The sequence below is a fragment of the Lipotes vexillifer genome, unplaced genomic scaffold (genome assembly GCF_000442215.2).
Source record: "Lipotes vexillifer unplaced genomic scaffold, Lipotes_vexillifer_v1.1 scaffold1003, whole genome shotgun sequence".
Classification (NCBI taxonomy): domain Eukaryota; kingdom Metazoa; phylum Chordata; class Mammalia; order Artiodactyla; family Lipotidae; genus Lipotes; species Lipotes vexillifer.
In genome coordinates this window covers 2,502,441-2,524,348 of record NW_006798890.1, presented here as the reverse complement: position 1 = coordinate 2,524,348, position 21,908 = coordinate 2,502,441, and the positions used below count along the sequence as shown (strand labels likewise).

The following is a 21,908-nucleotide window of genomic DNA, read 5'->3' as shown; positions in this document are numbered from 1 at the left end:
ACTCTTTCGAACCAGCGTTAAATAAGAGAGGCATCCTGCATAAACAGATAGGGGCGAGAGCCTGGATAGACAAGGTGGATGAGGGAGCAGGTGGGCCTGGAAGCAGAGCAAAACACAGGAAGGAGAGCAGGTTAGAGGAGCAAACTGGGTGAGCCAGCTCATATGAGAGAGGCTCATCTCAGGTGAGGTTTACACGTAGCTTTCCAGAGCCTCTGCGGACAGTGACTGACTTCTGTCCAAACCCCACGGCGAGGCCTGACTCACAGTTCTGTGGCTTCCTAGCTGCGTGTTAACTCAGTTTTTCATGTCTCAGTTTCTCATCTGTAAAATGGAGCCCTTTCCTATGGGCCTGTTGTGAGGACTCAATGAGTTCATCCATGTAGACCAGGGGTCCCCAACGACCCGGGCCATGGACCGCGACCAGTTGGCGCCTGTTAGGAACCGGGCTGCACAGCAGGAGGTGGGCAGCGGGCAAGCGAGCAAAGCTTCATCTGCCGCTCCCCATCGCTCGCGTTACGGCCTGAACCACCATCGCTCGCCTTACAGCTTGAACAAACCTCACGCCCAAACCGGCTGTGGAAAAATGGTTTTCCACGAAACCAGTCCCTGGTGCCAAAAAGGCTGGGGACCACTGATCTAAAGGGCCTGACACAGTGTTCAGAAAGTGTTAGCCATTATTATTCAGAGGAGTGAGTGGATATTTTTCATTGTTTGACCATCCAACCTCCAAATCTCTTCCTTTTGTGTGGGTCCTGGTGGCAGGCAGGGCTTACCCTGCACAAAGAAGGCGGAAACTGGGCCTGGGGGCAGCCAAATGCATGCCCCCTCCTGGAATCTTAGTCCTGAGGGAGCCAGACAAAGGTTCTGACCATGCTTAGAGATGATCTGCAGAGCTGGTGGCCTTGAGGAAGGGGTAGCTGGGCTGTGTGATGGGGCAGCCAGACTTTGCCTGTGGTGGGTTGGCATGACCCCGGCTGCCTAGCCTGCCTAGCTCCTGTCTACTATTCTTCCAATAAATACCTTTTCTGCTGAGTTAGCCAGAGATCGTCCTGTGATTCGCAACCAAGAACTCTATGAGGAGCCATGCTCACCAGTGTTGTCAAACAACATGGCCCCTACAGACTGTGGGAGGGAGCACTGCCCTCTGCAATCCCCTCAGACTGTGGAGGGAAGCCAGCCCCCAAATCCACCAAAGAACCCAGGATGACCTCAGAGTTGCCCAGCAAGACCCCAGGGCAGAAATCCCACATAGGGAGATCTTGGCAGACTGCTGTGAAGGGCCGAAGCATCATGGCAGAACCCTTAGGAGGGCAAGAGTGGGATGAACCACACACTGTATCTCTGAACTTGTCAGGGGGCTGGGAGGCTGGGGTGTAGGGGAGATGAACAAACATTTACTCAGGACCTAAACCGTGGCTTTTGGGTCTCTAATCCTTTATTACTGTGTTCCTGCCAACTGCTTCTTTGCAGGGAACATCAGAGTTTTCTGCAAGTGGGGCAAGGGTGTGTTTATTAGCTTGTTGCTAATTACATGGTAAACACCATCCCCCTGGTTGAGGCACTTACTGAGTCTCTTTGTTAGATTAATAAGATTACAACAATCTGGGCAGACTTTCAAGTGTTTATTTTCAAAACCTTATTTCAGAGGGTGGTAGTAACATAGTACCAGGCCTTTCTGAATTCTGCATGTTTCTGCTCTAAGCATTTATTTCTCCACATATGGGGCAGAAAAGGTCATTAATCCTCAACCTCTGACAGTTTATAGTCAGTGCCCTATAGCCCATTTTTTGATCATGAACTTAATGCTTATTTTAACACCTCCATGGTGTCACCCTTGTCTCACAGACTTTAAAGGGCAGACTGTCCCTCAGTTTGTAACTATACACATTGCAGCAAAATTGACTCAAAGCAAAATTCTGTAACACAAACCCTATTTTCCCGTTGACTCATATTATTACATGATGGATGTTGCAGCTCCTTGGCAAAAACATGCCACCTCCACCCTCAGGGCCGTGAGGGAGAGTTCTGGGGGACCTGGGGGCACAGCTGGTATGGTGGCCGGGGCAGCTTTTCTCGCTGCACTGGGGAACGTCCCATCATGACTTACTGCACAGCTCTGGGCCCTGTGTGCTGCAGGGACTGCGGGGGGATAGGGATGACTGAAAGCCATGCCTGCCTTCACCGCAGTTCCTGACACCCTAAGTGGTCTCACGCTCCCGGCCCAGGTTGACCCAGTTCCCTCAGCCTGCCACACGCTTCCCCACCTTGTAACATCCATCCAGACCCAAGCACAGGGCTGCTTTTCTGGAACTCATCCCTGAGCTCTCAGCCTTCCCATATTCCATAGTCATATTGGTCCCTGGGTTCCCCACCTGGTTTTAGATGTGACTGCCTTCCTGTCTGATTCTCTTATAAGGCCTGTACTCTTTGCGGGCATTTCAAATTCATCTTTCTATCCTCCATGGTGAGCTTACAATGTACCAAATATTGGGAATTTACTTATTGTTAAATGAGTAAGTGGATGAATGAATTAAAAGATGAATGAGTACATAAATGGAGACACAAATAGTAGACAAAAATCCACTAATGGGAGATAAAAATAGTAATTAGCTTTATCTAAGGGCTTTTCAGTTTACAGAAATTTCATACTCATCAGCTTATATGATACTTGTGGCAAATTAGGAAGGTAGTTATAGGACTTCCCTGGTGGTCCAGCGGTTAAGATTCCACGCTCCCAATGCAGGGGGCCAGGGGTCAATCCCTGGTCAGGGAACTAGATCCCAAGTGCCGCAGCTAAGACCCAGCGCAGCCAAATAAATAAATATTTAAAAAAAGAAAAAAGAAAAAAAGGTAGCTACAATTGTTTGAATTTCACAAATAGGTTAAATGATAACAATAATAATAGCTCTAATGTCTGAGGACTGACTGTGTGTCAGTCACTCAAACAGCGTGCTCTGTTAATCCTAAAACCACTGTGCAAGGTAAACCATCATCTTTTACAGTTGGAGAAACTGAGTCTCAGAAACTTGTCTAAAGCCAGAGCCAGGATTGGAACCCACATCTTGGGACTCCAAAACCTGTTTAGTCTCTGACACAATATTGGCAGACAGAGGATGGAGCCAATTCCAGCCAGCCAAAGTGTCCCTGAGCTAACTCTTGAAGGACTGAAGTGAAGATCAGTGAGGAATGGACAGCCCGGTCAGTGGGACTGACATGGGCAAAGGAAGGGAGGTAGAAGCAGGCAGGCCAGGCTTGGAGCCTGGGACCTGAGAGACAGTGCAAGGTGTGGGCAGTGGCGTGGGAACGATCAATGCCAGGGGCCAGGAGGGACCATGTCATAACAGGCCTCAGAGGCTCTGGGGTAAGGCGCTTGGGCTTCATTTTCTGCCCAGTGGAACAGACGTGGGTGGGATGAGTACTGCAGGGCCTTTGAAGTATTCTTCTATGTTAAGGAAGGAAGAAGCTAGAGGCAACAAGACCAGCCTATGGCAATAATTTGGACAAGCCATAAAGTAACCGTGCACACGTAGTGAAGTAGAAATAAAAGGGGGAAACAGATCCATGAGATGGTGAGAATATTTTCTATACCTCTCTCCTTCCCTGTTCTTAAGCCAAAGAAATTTCTCTGATGAAAATCTTCCCCATCTTTTTTTTTTTTTTTTTTGCCGTACGTGGGCCTCTCACTGCTGTGGCCTCTCCTGTTGCGGAGCACAGGCTCCGGACACGCAGGCTCAGCGGCCATGGCTCACGGGCCCAGCCGCTCCGCGGCACGTGGGATCTTCCCGGACCGGGGAACGAACCCGTGGCCCCTGCGTCAGCAGGTGGACTCCCAACCACTGCACCACCAGGGAAGACCTTCCCCATCTTTTGCTGATTCAGGCCTCTGTGCTTCATACTTACTCTTCCCTCTACCTCAAGTGCTCTTTCTTCACCACACTCCCACCGACCTGGAGAACACCTATTCATCCTTCAAAATCTTGTTCAGATGTAACTCTTCCAAAAAGTGTTTCCTTAACTACAAGACTGATGGAGTTAATGATCCCATTTTGTGCCACCTTTATACTTTTGTACATAATTCTGTTGGGGAATCAACGCCAATGTCGGTTTGTTTACACATATCTATCTTCCCTGACAGACAGTAAACTCAATGGTTGGGACTATTTTCATCTTTGTGTTCCAGTGCCTAGGGCAATGCCTGACAGGCGCTAGGCACGATGTTGAAAGAATGAATGAATGAATGCACGCACGCATGCCTGAATGTATGAATGAGTAAATGAGTGAGTGAAGACATTATCTCCTCTCTCTTTTCCAGCCATTCGGATGTCCAATAGAAGTAAGCTACACTTGTCTTTTTCTCTCTGATGAGGTACTTTGCTTTGAAAAATGACTTTAATTTAGACTTTGTTTTTATAAAATTTATGAGTGTCTCTTTTGGCAAGTTTGAAACATTCAGACCAAGCAAAAAATGGTTGGGGGAAGGGAAAGGAAAGAAGAGGAGAGAGGGGAAAGTTGGTGGTGCCACTGGCCTGCAGTTGCAGTTTTCCCTGAGTATGATCAGGAAAAACAAAACACCCAGCCCTGGGCTTGTCTGTTAACAAGTGACCTCAGACAAAGGCTTTGCTTCACCTCCTTCCATTAGCTCACAAGAGGAGCCAAAAGGAAAAGACTTTGAAAATGGTGAGAAACACCACAAAAGAGACATATTATTATTCTGCCTGGATGATAAAATATGGCCTTGTGAATGAAGTGCTGGATTCCCATGCTCACCCAAAGAAAAAGATGATTTTAATGTTAAATGTATTCCTTTCACTTACTAAGACATCCATTAATTAGGGAGAAAACATTTTCCAAAATATAAACTTAAATCTGTTAATAAGCATGAATCTTCACAGAAAAGTAGGAAGTGCATGGAGACGAGCAGCCTAACCTCTGACGGAAGCCATCTGTGGCTTCAGAACAAGCATTTTTACTGACTGGAGGTGGCACGCTGTTGTGAAATGCTAAATTAAACACCACTAAACATTATTATGCCTTCAAAACGTAGTTACAGGCTTCAATACACACACTTGTATCACAAGAACACACAATCTAAAGCCAAAATAATTCGGTTTAATGTGCCAAAAATATGCTCACCCCATACATTGTTAGAAAGAGCAGTAGGAAAAGAAATCTAAACTTTGCAGCGAATTCATTTGATGGCAGCCAACATCTCCTATCTCCCTTGGCAAGAGGGCCATTTTCTATGTTGTATTTTGCACACAGAAATCTGCATAGAGTGATTTGCATACCAAAAACACACTTGTGAAAGAAACTGTTTGCCTAGGGGCCAGGGAGACATGGGGTTGCCGGCATAGGCTTCTATACTCACAACAGACCAGGCTACTTGCTTTTCATTTCCCTACGCACTGCATTTCCCACAAAGGACTATGTACTTTATGATGCATTAAAAATTAAAGCAAATAAATCCTGTATATAACCAAGAACAACCATAACAACAATACAACACAACACAGGCTAAATCTTTCCATGCTAACCGCCTTCCTTTACTAAGGGACTGGTAAAATAATAAGTGCTATAATATACTGAGCTTTTATTTTATACCGTGTGTTTTACATGATGTATTGCTAATTCTCACAATCAGTCTTCAAGGTAGGTGCTGTGGTTCCGCATTTTCCATATGAGGAAACTATGACTTGGGGAGGTAAGGTAACCTGTCAAAGCCATGAAAAGCCAGTGGTGAAGCCAGGTTTGGAAGCCTGGTCTGATTGCTCCACCCTTTCCTGCCACCCCGCCCTCCACTGTCTCTCTTTCCCCAGTTTTGCCAAGACCATTGTTCCATTTCAGAGGGCCGAGTCTGGGGGTCTGAGGTGGTGGGGACTCATGCAGAGAAAGGTGTACCACTCAGTTTCCTGCCATTGTTTCTGACTGGAGCCTGGAAGCAGGACAGCCAGTCTCAAGGCTCAGTGAAAGTGGCCAAAAGCTAGCTCAGTGACAGACACGGGGTGAATGGGCAATGGCCTGTGATTCAGAGGATGTGTGGGGGGAGAGACAGATTGGTCGCTGCACAAAGAAGGTACATGGTAGTTGAGATGCAATGGAACCCTCCCACTCGGTGCCCATGCGCTATCACCGATTCAGGGCCAGCCCAGCTGTATTCTTGGAAACACAAATGGTTTTGTGTGTGCTTAATTATAATGCTACTTACGGAGAATTTATCAGCAGCAAATCGGATGCTTGGTGTATTTCTTTTTTTTTCCCACATCTTTATTGGAGTATAATTGCTTCACAGTGGTATGTTAGTTTCTGCTTTATAACAAAGTGAATCAGCTATACATATACATATATCCCCATATCACCTCCCTCTTGCATCGTCTCCCTCCCACCCTCCCTATCCCATATCTCTAGGTGGTCGGTCACAAAGCACCGAGCTGATCTCCCTGTGCTATGCGGCTGCTTCCCACTAGCTATCTATTTTACGTTTGGTAGTGTATATATGTCAATGCCACTCTCTCACTTCGTCCCAGCTTACCCTACCCCCCTCCCCGTGTCCTCAAGTCCATTCTCTACATCTGCATCTTTATTCCTGTCCTGCCCCTAGGTTCTTCATAACTTTTTTTTTTTTTTTGGCTTGGTGTATTTCTTAAGGAAAAGAAATTGGTAGTGGCTCTTTGAAATTTGTTCATCTGATGGATCCTTTGCATTTTTCTGGTACGCACGCAGCATTTGAAAGAAATTGGCCATTTCTGGAAAGTCAGTGGGGAGAAAAGTGCAGAAAGAAAAGACTGAGGGTGACTACAAAAAAGGTTTACAAACATTTGCTTTCTTTTAAGATGTTTCTTTGTGTGTTTCTTCTCACCTGGTTTCTCTTTTACAGAGCACGATAGCAAACTTTAGATCTAATCATATCTCATCATCCATGGACCGCCATTGTCCAGATTCCTGGTTTTGAGACTTCATTATGGATTAGTTGCTGTTAGAAAGGAGTTTTTCTGACACTTTCAGTAATAAATCCCTTGTGATACGATCTATAGTAGCTCTGTCTCAGAGCAATTTCCAAGCTAAAGGAAGTAATGTGACAACAAAACTGTTTTGGGGGCCAGCAAATCTGGTTTGAATCCTGGTTTTGTCACTGTGGTTTTACCTTACTTTGAGCCTCAGTTGCCTCCTTTGCGAAAAAAGGAAAAGAATATAAGGGCAAACCCTGGTTGCCTACCCAACAGCCATTTACCTCGTCTTCCTTGCTGACAACAACAACAGAAAATCTTGGTTTTGCTCAGGACTCCATGTGCCTAATCCCCGCAGATGTGTCACATTGATCTAAGTCCTCCGTTCTTGTTGTCAATGATTGGTTTATAGGGGCTACAGGAAAGCATGTGACCTAATTCTGGCCTATGAGGCCAAAGGGGAAATCAGCCAGAAGCTCGTGAGAAAGATTTTTCTCTCTGATAAGAGAGACACGTGAAGAGAAAGCCCATCTGCCTTTGCCTTCCTTGCTTCCTGATCTGGATGCTGTTGCGGAGACGTGATGTTTGGTATGGAGGCAGCCATCTCTTGAACACAAGGGGAAACATCACGGACACACTACAGACGGCAGAGAAGGACAGAGAGCGCCTAGGTCCCTGGGGACAACACTGATCTACTGAACCAAACTCGGTCCGCCTGTCTCCAGGTTTCTTGTTAAAAATCAATGTCTTTATGGTTTAACCTGTTGTGTAATAGATTTTGTGTTGTTTGCAGCCAAACCCCCCAAAAATCCTAACTTATACAAGTAACAAACTCACAGAATTTTTGTAAATAAATGATACATTGTATGTAAAGTTCTTAGCACAACGCTTGGTACAGTAAATGGTTGCTATAAATATTAGTAACAGCATTTATCAGATATAGGTAATGATCTAAAAAAGCAGAAGTTTCAAAATACAACACAGATGAATAAGATGAATGATAACTGATTTAGTGCAACCAAGAAGCTTTATATTCTTGGTAAGGGTTGGGAGAGACATTAAGGTATGAGAAAATGATTACAGTGACAAATCCTCATATCTGGCAGTAGGATGTAACTACAGCCAGAATTCGAGCACTACTGGGGATGAAGGGACCGTGGTTCTTTGCCAAGTTTCCATCCATCCTCTTAAAAACGGACAATCACCCTGTCAGCAGCTCCGATTCCTGTCTGAAGCCTGACAGTTACGTGTATTTGTGACAATTACGTGAATTAACCAGCCTTGCAAAGGGGCAGAGTTCTTTCAACTCACAGAATCTCTTTCCAGAATACCAATTTTTACTAGTATTTTCTGAAAATATGTTTTATGTCTTTATGGCAGGAAAGATAGAAATACTGATATACATATATTAAAAATATAATAATTTAGAAATATCATTTCCTTAGAAATAGCCTACCGTTTTGAAGCACTGTGGTAACTCACAGGACTACCTATAGCTTAGACATGAAATCACCAATTTTTGAAACAACCTACTAGAACACAAAGTAAAAATACAGTAAAATAACATGCGAAAGCACCTAGCTAACAGAGGTAATATCATATAATAGATACTCAATAAATAATCTTAGAGTAAACCAGATATTTTCCTTCACTGTATGTTTTAGTAGAGGCAAATGACAAGACTTCAAACTAACACTGAGGATTAAACACACGCACATGCATACTCACATCCATAACCATTTATGTCTAGAGTCTGTGTACATCCATCCACAAAAGCCCTACGCCTTCTATAGCTATTCAACAAGCATTGATTTTCATAGCTGATGGCCCATGAGGCTTTACAAAGCTTTGTGCAGAGGCTTTACAAAAAATTATTTACAAAATAATCCCTAAATTATTAATCATATTCAGTACATTATAAAAGAGAAATTAATCAAGGATTGTAAACAAAAGGGGATTTTAAACCACCAATTCCTGAATGTTTCTGGTTAACTGAGATTTTCTTGGACACTCTACACACACCTGCTTTTATCAAAATCCATCTGTTCCCCTTTCTTCCTTACAATAGAGGGCAAAATTGTTGGTGGCTCAACACCTTACATTGTGAGATGATTCTCCAAAATTAACCATCTCTGCGTCACTAGAAACCAAGAGATTTTTCATTCCTTAGAGGCAATTTCCAGCCTTCACAACATGGTGGATTTTTTCCTACTCATTTATATAGAATTTAACACGTCACAGACAGCAGTTTACATTTGGAGCTGTAGTCTTCACCTGATTGAGGAAGATAGAGGTAAGGGCTGTACTTTAAGGAAGAAACAGATATTTAAGGTGCATTTTATAGTCTCATGATATTTTTATAACAGCTTTATTGAGATATAATTCACATACCATGAAATCCACCCTTTTAAAGCGTGTAACTCAACAGCTTTTACTATACTCACAAAATAGCGCAGCCATCACCACTAATTCCACAACACTTGCATCACTCCAAAAAGAAATCCCGTACCCATTATCAGTCACTCTCATTCCTCCCTTCCATCCCTCAACTCCCACTCCAGCCCCTGGCAACCACTAATCTACTTTCTATGGGTTTGCCTAATCTGGACATTTCATATAAATGGAATCATACAACGTGTGGCTGTGTCTAGCTTCTTAGCATAATGATTTCAAGGTTCACCCATGTTGTAGCACGTATTTTATGCCTTCGCTTCTTTTTACGGCAAATGGTACTTTATTCTCTTTTTATGGTGAAAATATTTCATTGTATGGATATACAACATTTTTATCCATTCATCAGTTGATGGACATTTGGGTTGTTCCCACTTTGGGGCTATTGTGCATAAAGCATCACATGATAGCTTTTTTTTATGGAGATGAGATTCATTTAACACACAACCATTTAAAAGTATACAATTAAGTGGCATTTAATTTTTCACAATGTCCAACCACCACTTTTCTCCACTTTCAAAACTCTTTTATCACCCAGGGGAAAATACTTCATATCCATTAAATAAGCACTTTCCATTCCCTTCACCCTGACCCCAGGTAATCACTAATCTGCTTTCTGTTTCTATGGACTTGCCTATTTTGATATATTATATAAAAGGAATCATACAATATGTAACCTTTGGTGTCTGGCTTCTTTCTTATCCAAGTTGTAGCATGTATCAGTACTTCGTTCCTTTTTATGGTTGAATAATGTTCCATTGCATGCATATATCATAATCTGTTTATCTCTTCAACCACTGATGGACATCTGGGTTGTTTCCACCTTTTGGCTTCTCATGGTATTTTAACATTTCACTTGTCATCACCTAGTCCAGGGTACCATTCTCTCAGCTGGATTGCAGCAAGAACATTTTTTTTTTTAATTAATTAATTTATTTTTGGCTGTGTTGGGTCTTTGTTGCTGCACGTGGGCTTTCTCTAGTTGTGGTGAGTGGGCGCTACCCTTCCTTGCGGTGCACGGGCTTCTTATTGCTGTGGCTTCTCTTGTTGCGGAGCGCGGGCTCTAGGCGCGTGGGCTTCAGTAGTTGTGGCACGCAGGCTCAGTAGTTGTGGCTCGTGGGCTCTAGAGTGCAGGCTCAGTAGTTGAGGTGCACAGGCTTAGTTGCTCCGCGGCACATGGGATCTTCCCGGACCAGGGCTTGAACCCACGTCCCCTGCACTGGCAGGCAGACTCCTAACCACTGGGCCACCAGGGAAGTCCCCAGCAAGAACATTTTAACTAACCTCTCTCCCTCTGCTCCATTTCTCTCCAGACAGCAAACTGAAGGTCATTTCATGCTCATAGTCCTTCAGGGGTTTTCCAATGGCTCTAAGAACACTCTAAGTTCGAATCTTCAACAAGAACTACAGAGCTTGCAGCGAATGTCTTCCTGTCTACTTTTCCTATTTCACTTCACATCACGCCGTCTGCAACTGAAGGGCTCCAGCCGAAGTGAAGTCTTAGTTTCTCAAAACCATCACTCCTTCTCTTTCTTCAGGGGAAATGCACAGGGGAATGTGTATCTTCTCTTTGCTGGTCTACCTCCTACTTATTCTCTAGGTATCATCTCAAATGCCACTTAGATGTACAATCTTAAAACACCCTACACTTCTTTGCAGCATTTGCACAATTGTAAATTTTTTTCCACTAGACTTTAAGCTCCACAAGGGCAAAGACCGTGTGTTGTGCTCCTCATGAGAACTCTTCTGCCTAGAACAATGCTTGGCACATGGTAGATGTTGATCAACAGTGTTATAGACTGGGGTACGGGCAAAATTAGCAAATTGCCTCTAAAATTTTGGATACTCTATAACTGAAGGTCTCAAAATATGCTAACTAAAATGGACACACATACAAACAAATCTTAGTTATAATTACATCGTTAGCATCCTCTCTACTCACCGACCCATCCAAATAATAGCATTCAGGAAAACAAGACAAAGCTTTATAAATAATACTAACATTTAAATTTCCTTTCAAATAGTTCTTTGCTCATGATTTAAAAAATAATTGATCTTTAAGACCACATAAAACAAGCATACTTTAATTGAATGGTTGCCTATCAAAATGTGATCTTCTGACTTCAGAAAATTATTCTTGCCTTTGAAAGGATCTAAAGAAAAACTTTCTAAAGACACACTTGTACAGCAAGGAAAAATACTCATAACATTAATACTTTGATTCTTTCCAATCTTTATCAGTATGGTTTAACATGTAAACATGGCCTTTGTTTTTCAAGATTTTACCTACTCTCTTTATTCACTTCTCAAAAGACAGATCAATGGACGAGATTACAGCTCCGTATCATGAAATTAATCTCAAATACTTGAAAAAGCTACTTTTAATCACCACCTGGGGGAAAAGATAAATAGCCCAAGCTAGCTTTTTTAGCTGTAGGAACTAAAGCTTAGAGGAAAAAAATTAGAGAATGTGATAGGGTAAAGCCTCTTGTTGAAACCGCAGCACCACAAATTTTTTAAAAATTAAAATCACTGTTTTTATGATCATCAGTCCCTTCAAGTTAGGGATGAGGCACTGACCTGGTGCCGGAAAAAATTTAAATATTAAATTAAATGTATTTAAGTATTTTGCAGTTTGATTACTTCTAAGTTATTACACAATAGGTTTTTCACAATTGAGACACATTACAAACTTTCCATTAGTACAAAATTAGTAAAGTTTTATAGTATATACAAATAGAAGATTTAAAAAATATTTTTTTGAAGCATTAGAAAAAGCAATTTATGAAAAGCATAGTCATTGGTTATGTCAAGGTGTTGAGCTAGAGCGATGAAGAAAATGTGGACTCTGATTCAGACTGTATCAATTATTAGCTTTATGAGCAAGTTACCTAGCCTCTGAGTCTGTTTCTTTAAATATAAAATGGACTACTTCAAAGGTTGAGATTGCATGAAAACGAATATAAAATGTCTAACAATACCAGACATAATCTATGGCTTTTCTAATTCTAACAGATATGCACGGTTTCACAGAGTGGTAATTACAGACAAGGTAAAACACTGAATAGAAGTTTAAATTGTTCCAAAGGAATAGTAACTAGAAAAAAACACCTCATGACTCTGAACTCACATTATCTTTCTTAAATTATGTTTTATTCTTTATTGTTAGCTACCATGGTCCCTATTTATTCAGACATTTGTAAACTACCATGAACAAAAAAAGGCAAATAGAAATCTAGGGACTGGGACTTCCCTGGTGGCACGGTGGTTAAGAATCTGCCTGCCAATGCAGGGGACATGGGTTTGAGCCCTGGTCCGGGAAGATCCCACATGCTGCGGAGCAGCTAAGCCCATGCGCCACAACTACTGAGCCTGCGCTCTAGAGCCCACGAGACACAACTACTGAGCCTGCATGCCACCTACTGAAGCCCCTGCGCCTACAGCTGGTGCTCCACAACAAGCGCAGCAAGAGAAGCCACCGCAATGAGAAGCCCGCGCACCGCAACAAAGGGGAGCCCCCACTCGCCACAACTAGAGAAAACCCGTGCATTGCCATGAAGACCCAACACAGCCAAAGGTAAATAAACTAAAAAATAAATAAATAAATCTAGGTACTGAATATGAAAACTGCTGACCCAAACTAAGTAAACCCATCCTCTCAACCATGTCCATAACAGTAAGAATCATGCCAAACAGTTCTCCTTAGATTATACTTGTCTAAACATACACATTGTATATTACAGAAATTATCTGGTGTTGTCAACAGAACAATCATGAAATACCACAGAATAATCGGTCTCCCACTCTCTTGAAACTCCATAGATTTTGTAGCAATTCCTTAAATTACATTACAAAGCAATTTACTTAATAAATTATTGACCAAAGAAACTTCCTACAAACATTTTACACTAGTCAAAAATATATGTTTTAAAATTTTGCAAAAATGAAACTGCACAATTTATTTCCTCAAAATTTATCATTCTCCTTCCTTGAGAACTTTTCTTTTCCACAAACCTGGATACTAACTTCCTAGGGAAAGTGAAAGTGTCTTAAAAATACATAATGACCTGTCTCCTGCATCCTCCCTAACAAAATAGGAGCGCTAAATATAAATTTCATTGCATCTCATTCACAAGTTCTGACATTTTTCCTCCAAGCTCTTTATTATCCAGTCAAGACGTTCAAACATACTTAGACACTTTTTTTCTGTTAACCACTAAACAGTTTACTATTACATAGTTAAAACATTAACATATCCTAAGTTTGTGGGTTTTTTTGTTTGTTTTTTTTTTCCCTGTACGCGGGCCTCTCACTGTCGCGGCCTCTCCCGTTGCAGAGCACAGGCTCCGGACGCGCAGGCTTAGTGGTCATGGCTCATGGGCCCAGCCGCTCCGCGGCATGTGGGATCCTCCCGGACCGGGGCCCGAACCCGCGTCCCCTGCATCGGCAGGCAGACTCTCAACCACTGTGCCACCAGGGAAGCCCAAGTTTGTGGTTTTTAATACAAGTTGTTAGGGCAATCGTGTAACACTTTGGTAAATCATATCAAATATCATATTGAAGTTTATTTCTGATTCACATTCTACAAACATCTCTAATTCACAGAATTTCACTAATTTTATAGTTTCCCCAGTCAGAGATGTGAAGGCTACAGAAAACTGAAAACGTGCCTTATAACTTCAATAAATTTTATGAACCTCAACCACTGTAAAGATCAATGAAATATCTACCACATTAAATGAATGACATTTGTTACATTAAAAGTGAGATTTTTTTCCTTTCAAAATTACAAAAACCATTCTTTAATATTTAACCAAAATTTGTTGGAATTTGTAGGGTTGTGTGTGTGTGTGTATGTGTGTGTGTGTGTTTAAATGTCAGGGTGGTATGATTTTCTTTGGACGTATGGCTGTTGAAAGCTGAGTTGTACAAAAGAAATCTTTAGAGAACAGAGACTTTTCTTTACATACTTATTCCCAGAGCCTGCCCTTCATCTCGTTTTGGTTTTCCACATTGATCCAATTGTAGCACTTCCTGGAGCGAGCTAGGTTCTAATCAGCAACATCAGGAAGAGAATAGGACAAAGCCAAATGAGAAAATGCAGATTTCATGTCATGCTCTTTGAAAACAGTGAATGCTTTCTAAGCTATCAGGCAATGTAAGTCACAATTTAACGTTTAATAATTTTTACCTGTAATGGACACGAGCAGGAAATATGGAATAGGTCCTTTATCTACTCAATAGGTGCACGATTTCTACTGAGATGAGCACCATGTAGCAGAATGTTCCTTTGCTCTCTGTCCCACATAGTTGTGCTGACCTTAAAACCTCATTAGTAGGCTATTCAGTAGTGATGCTTGGATAATCTCTACCGAATGGTGAATCAAAGAAGATGCAATCTAGAGGCACGAAATCACCTAACATTACTTCCTGTTAAGAATTTTTTCCTTATGATTGTGGAAAAGCTATTGAGTTAAAACAACCATGCCGACTCCCCAAAGATAATGGTTCAAAACGCCAAAAGAAACGGTTGCAATTTTATTGGATTGCCAGAAAGAAGGAATCAATCACTCAAAGAAAAGTCGGTCTGCACGTTAAGTCACCTCTCCACAAACGTTAACATCCTACACACTAGTGTTGTTTGAATGCAGTCCCGCACCGAATCGAAATACTGGCCAAAGGTGGCCACAGGAGTCGTGCAATCCATGCCTACTTCGCTTCTTTAGGGATTTGGGTGTTTGAGGGACCGGAGAGCGAGGCAGCATGAAACATACCTTGACCAAGTCACAGATGAACCACTGCAGCGCGGTCAGGGTGCCAATCATGATGATCCGGGAGAACAGGCCCTTCAACACGGCCCCGAAGCCCAGGTTGCGGAGAACCTGAAAGGCCGTGCTGCTGCCTTTCTCCTTGTTCAGAACGGACATGACGGAATCGGCTGGGTGGGACACGACGGCGCAGAAGACGCCAGCTATGTAGCCGGCCGCGAAGGTCACGGCCAGCTGCTCAGCTTTGGTGTACTGGCTCTGCGGCTTGGGCACCACGTACTTGGAGAGCGCCTCGACGGTGTGCTCGAAGCAGGCGAACCTCATCATGGTGTAGGGGATCTGCCGCATCCAGTGCGGCGCCGCCCCTTTGTAGAAGGCCCACCGGCCCTCCTCACCGTACATCCTGAGGGCCGCGGCCCAAGGCAGCCAGGTACAGGCTGCTTCTCCACTCGTAGCCCTTCTCCTGGCCCAGGAGCTGCGCGTAGCGGATCTCTGCGGAAGACCTCGTATAGGCCGAACTTGAAGAGGCCCTGCAGGGAGTAGCCCAGGAAGGTCGGGGCCCAGCCTCGGGCCAGGCCGCGCAGCCCGTCGTTCCGCACCGTCACGCAGAAGCCGCTCAGGATGCCCTTGTACTCGCCGGGGTCCACCTGCATGCGGCACTTTACCAGGTCCAGGGGTACAAGGGCCGTGTGCGTCAGCCCGCAGCTCAGCATCCCGCCGGGGCCGCACCGCTGCAGGTACTTCGTGGAGCCGTACTCATAGCTGGGTTCCTCCGCAGCCGCCGCCCAGGACCTGCCCTTGAGTCGGCCGGCGCTTCTCACCTGCAGGGTTCGGTAAATGCCAGCGTCACACGTGGCCGAGCTCGGTCTAGTCACACACTCCCCTCAGCCGGAGCTCCTTCCTCCCTCAGGGGCCCGGGTGCATTGCGCATGCGTCTGAGTTTACCCCTGAGAGCCTGCCAACCCGAAGGTCAGGGTGAGGGACAGGCCGGCCGGCGCCCACAGGGCTTCAGTCGCGCTCTACCTGCACCTGTTACACCCCTTACCATAGGCTGGGCTGCTTTGGGGTTGCAATCCCGCTCCTGAAATTTTAAGTAGGGGTATTGCCCAGCTCCTCACCTCCAGGACCGCCCTTCGCCCCGCCCTCATGCCTTCGGGCGAATGGGCTTCTGATAACGGCAGGAATCCCACCCTTCAGCCCTTCTTAGCCAATGGTCAGTGGTCCCTAGGTCTCACTTTCGCTGGTGGGTAAGGCTTTCCGTACCTAGAGTGGCTTCTGTCCGGCTCAGCCGCTTAGTCTAATACAAAGATGCTAAAAAAGTAAATCAACAAGTACAAACATGAGTAAACACATGAATAGGCAAGTAAATAGATAAGGAGGTGAGTGAGAGGGTGAAGAGTCGCCATGCACCGTTGCCTTCCTGAGAGGCTTTTCTGGAGTCTTCACTCAACTGCCCGCTTATGGTAATGGTCATCTCCATGGCCACAGAGTGTTCTATGGAGGGAATGAGCTGAGAGAATCAGGAACCTGGCGTTGGAGGCCCAGTCCCTCAGCTTCCGGCCTTACCTAACATTCTGTTGCAGGTGGGAAGGATATCTCCCTCCAACACCCACACCCCACTCTTGTTTCCCTCCAAGAGTTGTGAAGGTTTAGGAAGCATGGAGTTTCTCACTAAATTGAGAGAGGGTGCTGATTATTTTCATTCATTAGGTATTTTTTTCATTGACTACTGAATCCCTGCCATGATTCTGGAGTTTACGAAAGCCAGAAATCCTCTCTCCTCTTAGGGAGCTTGCAATCTCATTGGCCTGGAAAATGAGAACTAAATGACTCCACGCATAAATAAGTAGCATATATTCATTCATTCACTCACTGTGTGCTGTGCAGCATTAGGGGTTTAGCAAAGAGCCAGACATATTCTTGCTTACGTCTAAACAAGGGGATTAAAAATTGGTATTGTGTGATAAGTATTATGACAGGAGTTTGAATAAAGTTCTGGATGAACAATGAGGGGCAACTAATTCTACCTGATGAATTTAAGAAGATTTCTCAGAGGTCTTGAAGGATGAGTAGGAGTCGGTTATATAAAGAAAAATGGAAAGACAATTCCAGGTTAGGGGAAACATGAGTGCATGATCCACTGAGGAGAGGTGAGTAATTTGGCATGGTGGAAACCAGCAAGGGTTGAGTCTGAAAAAAATAGAATTGGGTCAAATTAGGGAAAGCCTTAATACCTGTTCAGGACTTTGCCTTTTATCATGTAGGGAGGCCAGTATTTCTCAGAAGTGTGATCCATAGACCACCTGCATCAGAATCATCTGGAGAATTTTATTTAAAATCCCTGATCACACCCTAGACCCTCTGAATGAGAATCTGAGAGTAGGACTATGCAATTTTAATAAGCTCCCTTGGGTGGATTCTTCATTAAACTTCATTAAAGTTTGAAAGCCACAGAATGTGGATGATGGGAGGTCAAGAATTTTTTTTAAGGTTCTCTGATTAGTAATTCAACACATATCCTGGATGTGTATACAACTCTGAAAATTCATCAAGCTGTACGTTGAAGATTAGTGCTCATTACACACTTTACACATGTTATATCATAATTATTTTTTTTAAAATAGGCTGGTATAAAATTCTAACCACAAACTAGGGATGATGGCCAGAGGGAAGGCAGAGGCAGTTACAAGACTTCCCAATCAACAAGTCTTATTGAACTCATTTCCTTATTGTAGCCTTTTTTTAAAAAATTAATTTATTAATTTATTTATTTTTGGCTGCATTGGGTCTTCATTGCTGCCCGTGGGCTTTCTCTAGTTGTGGTGAGTGGAGGCTACTCTTCGTTGCGGTGCACGGGCTTCTCATCGCGGTGGCTTCTCTTGTTGCGGAACACGGGCTCTAGGCTCACGGGCTTCAGTAGTTGTGGCTCACGGGCTTCAGTAGTTGTGGCTCACGGGCTTAGTTGCTCCTCGGCATGTGGGATCTTCCCGGCCCAGGGCTCAAACCCGTGCCCCCTGCATTGGCAGGCAGATTCTTAACCACTGTGCCATAGGGAAGCCCCTACTGTAGTCCTATACCAATGTTAATTAATTAAACAAGGCCCTTAGACTGAGAGGACTTTAATGCTTTGGCAATATATGTAAGGAAACCAACCAGCTAGGCTGTTTGTGATTGGTTTTGATTTTCCAAATAAGGCAAACGCTTAAGCTATAACCAATCAAGTAATTTTCTTGCTGTGCTTCAGCATCTCTATAAAGTCTTTCCCCTAGTTCCTGTCACCGGAGCACTTCTAAATACTTCCTGTTTGGTGCTGCTAAACGATGCTGATTAAGATCCACTTTTGTTGTAAAGCAATTATACTCTAATAAAGATGTTAAAAAAAAAGATCCACTTTTGCTCAAATGAACTCTTAGAATATTTAACATGCCTCAATTTATCTTTTAACACCAGGAATTTCAGTATTAAAGAGAAGACTCTCTCGAGTCATAAGAGAAAAATGAAGTGTTAAAACATCCCATGCTGATGAAATCAGGGCTTCCCAAAGTATGTTCCTGAGGATATTGGTCCACTTGAAAAAGGTCAGTGGTCCAACAAGTTCGAGGGGCATTTTGTACTAGAGCATTCATTCTCAACTGAGGTGATATTATCCCCAAGGCAGTGAAAATTGGTTCTTAAGGGGCAAAAATATCTTAGTACAGTGGTTTGAGACCTTCCAAAACTCAGCTCTACCCAACAAAATCTTATTCCTTGTTATTTAATTTCCATGTTGGGAGAGGAGAGCAGGGAGGGTAGGAAAAGGCCAAGGGAAAGAAAGTCTAAAAAAGATGTGGGAAGGGAAGGCCAATAATGAATAAAAGATTAAGGAACACTAGAGCTTCCTCTTGCAGATTCCCTTCTTAAAGAGACGTTCTATAGTAAAGAACTTTACTTTGTTAACTTACGGTTCCCTAATCTTACTGGATCTCAGAAGCCCTTTTTTATATTATACCTATTCACATTTCACAGACGTAGTCTTCCGTGGAGCATATTTGGGGAACTGCTGAACTCTATCCAAAAATGAAGTTTAGAGAAAAAAAGGAGTAAAGAGGACCAGAGTAATAATAGCAATTACCATTTACTTAGGCCTCTGTTTCCTAAAGGTACAACTTGTATGTTTTGCTAACATGTAACACAGGTCACCAGCTATTTTGTGAAAACTGAGGTTAAACCAACTTATCTCATTCATATGAGATACTTGTTCTTTACCATTAAGGTACTGCTAAAGAAAATGTACAAGTTGAAGAAACCAATCTAGAAATCTTCAGGACCAGAATTTTCTTAGACAATTCTTAGTTCAATAACTAAGCCATAAAGTCAGAAACAACTGGAAGTAGCCTATGAAACGATTTTGGCATTACAGAGCACAAAACCCACCACTATTAAGTTTATCTCCTTGGTACTTATGTAGGCAACATAGGGCAACATTTCTGTCTTGAAATCATTATTGCACTTTTGCTGTATTCTCCCTGCTAACTTGAGTTGAACAGTAGACCTTTCCACAGGGCCAGATGTAGACTTTTATGTTTTCTTATTTGTTATACTTAAAGAGAAGAAAGTTAAAATGTGCTCATTCATTCAACAGAATTTTACTAAACTTCTATTATGTGCTGGGCATATTTTCAATTAATATACCAAAGCAGAGCTAATAATCTACATTGTCCTCAGACAGAATTTTCATGAGCTCCAAAACAGAATCACAGAGTTCCCAGATAAAACAGCAAACACTTCTTAAGTACCTGCTCTTTTCCAGGTGATGTAAATATCTCTAATCCTTACAACAACTGTACAAGATAGATATTCTTCCAATTTTATAGATATAAATGGTGGGCACTGTGATCTACCCAAAACCCAATTGCCTATTCCTCTTTGCTACAGAACCTCTGTTTGTTCAGGTATCTGGCAGATATCCTGTGATCTCTACATCATATTTGCTCACTTTCTTCTCATGACATTTTAACTTGCAGGTAGGGTATTTGATTTTCAGCCATAAATACTTAGGCGCATTGATGGTTTCTCTGCTCCAATTACACAAGTATATATCTGTGCATGATGTCCTTACCCCTATGTCCATGTGTTTGTGTATGTCTTTCCACTTTCTCCTGCCAGTTCATGTCATTTTTCAGAATCAGAGGCAAAGTATGTATGTCAGAAAACTTTTATTAACCAACCTCCTTTGTGTTTTTCTGGTAATTACAGTTTAGTTTGCCAGACATTCATTTTTATTTAATCTGGACTGGTAAATTGCCATTTTAAAAACTGTAAAGGAAATACTTCAGATGAGACTGTAAGAACACAGCTTACTTTGTTTATGTATCAGGTCATGATTCGGTGTTCTGTCCAGTCTCTGTGGGCACTGGCCAACTCACTTATCAGTGAGAGTGAACTGGAGTAGTTGCCTGAGTTATTTTCTTAGCTTTAACATATACAATGAACTTAAGCAGGTAACTTCATCCCCCATCGTGAATCTCTATATCCATCATAAACATTTACAGAATACAATTTTTGGTATGTCATTTTTTTAAAAAAGCACATGAAGCACATTGAAATTAATAAATTTAAGTTCTTAGGAACTGAATGGGAAGGGGAATTCAATGTTTATTAAGCACTACTATGTGTAAGACACTATGTATAGTGGGAAAAGTCACATGCTTTGGGCAGAAATAAATTCTGAGTTCATCCTTTTTTTCTAGCTGTGTGACCTTAGACAAGTTATTTAGCCCCTTTCTGAGCTCCAATTTATGTATGTATTTTTGACATCTGCAATTAAGACTAATTACAACCTTTTAGAGTTCTTATAAGAAGAGAGTATGCACACAAACATCTAGCCCAGTGCCCTGTGCGTTAATGAGCATCCCATGAATGTCAATTCTGTTACCTGTCTCCCTTTTCTGGTCCTCCTTAACCCTCTCAGAACCCATGTTTCTGTGATGCCATAGTCTCTGCTCTTTCCCCTCCACTTGAGTGGATGATTTATTCTGTTAACTAAATTCCAACTGACTTAGACAGTTTAGGACAGGAACTGAAGAAATTCTAAGTGACAGAAATGTGAACTTCTTTGACAATGCCCCAGGACATGTCATGGCATAAAACAAGTAGGACAGAGGTTGCTCTCCTGTGGCACAGCAGAGGGGGCCACAGAGAGGAACAGGACAGACAACTGGGCGGCCTTTTTCCTTTTCCAAAGTGACTCTTCCAGCCTAGTGCCTTATTCAACTGAATTCTAGCTAGGGCTGCCACCTCATCCCAGTTTGTCCCAGACTTTCCTGGTTGTAGCACTGAAAGTCCAGTGTCCCTGGAACCCTCTCAGTCTCAGGCAAATCAGGACAGTTGGTCACTGTACTTACAGGAGTCTGAGCTGTGCTGGTGGCTTCCAGCCACTACCAGTGTGCTGTGGCATAAGAATCACTGGCTTTGGAGCCAGGCAGCCCTGGGCCCAAATCCCAGCTCGTTGCAACTCTAGCTATGAACCTTATAAAAGTTATCTTTCTTGAACCGCAGTTTCTAGATCTGTAAACTTCATCCTATTCGTTCCTGAATTTGTAATGAACTTCATATCATTACTAAATTAAATGATAGCACAGTGCTTGCAATGTTATAGGCCCTCATTGAATGTTAGTTCTTTCCTTCCTGCCTTCCACATACTTAAGAGGGTTTCATTATCCCCTGGGGTACCATGTCTCTAAAAATCCCTGATTCAAGGAAGGGA

The 21,908-nt window shown here is 42.9% G+C and overlaps 1 pseudogene; it reads right to left on the bottom strand.

Annotated features, from left to right (window-relative positions):
• LOC103085686 (phosphate carrier protein, mitochondrial pseudogene) overlaps positions 1 to 17,053 on the bottom strand; it is a 53,467-nt pseudogene extending 36,414 nt beyond the window's left edge.
• Positions 17,054 to 21,908: the final 4,855 nt, after the last annotated feature.